This window comes from Penaeus monodon, chromosome 15 (assembly GCF_015228065.2).
Source record: "Penaeus monodon isolate SGIC_2016 chromosome 15, NSTDA_Pmon_1, whole genome shotgun sequence".
NCBI lineage: Eukaryota > Metazoa > Arthropoda > Malacostraca > Decapoda > Penaeidae > Penaeus > Penaeus monodon.
In genome coordinates, this window is record NC_051400.1 from 9,543,328 (window position 1) to 9,543,614 (window position 287).

Consider the following 287-nt stretch of genomic DNA (forward strand, 5'->3'; position numbering starts at 1 on the left):
TACTTTAGTTCTAGACTCTATAGCAGTTTCCTTAGCAAATACAGCTCCAGTCTTTGGACTACGAAAACCGTTCACTTCACTGCAGTCTGTAGCAGAACTTAGTAATCATCAGCTAACAACTGATGGGCCATAGTGACTTTTTACGTTGTGTACCACAGTCTCATATAATTAACACAGCCCTCAGGCATGTGCATTTAATACTTGTCAAAAGAAGTTAGACAGATTAGACAGATGTTTGGGCATATATCCCTGGCCTTTTGTAGGGCATGCAAACTGTTTTCAAATGA

General features: G+C 39.7%; 1 protein-coding gene across 1 annotated transcript in view; it reads left to right on the forward strand.

Moving 5' to 3' along the window:
- Positions 1 to 287, forward strand: part of LOC119582205 (lactosylceramide 4-alpha-galactosyltransferase-like) — a 3,692-nt gene that overhangs the window by 1,298 nt on the left and 2,107 nt on the right. The window lies entirely within an intron of this gene.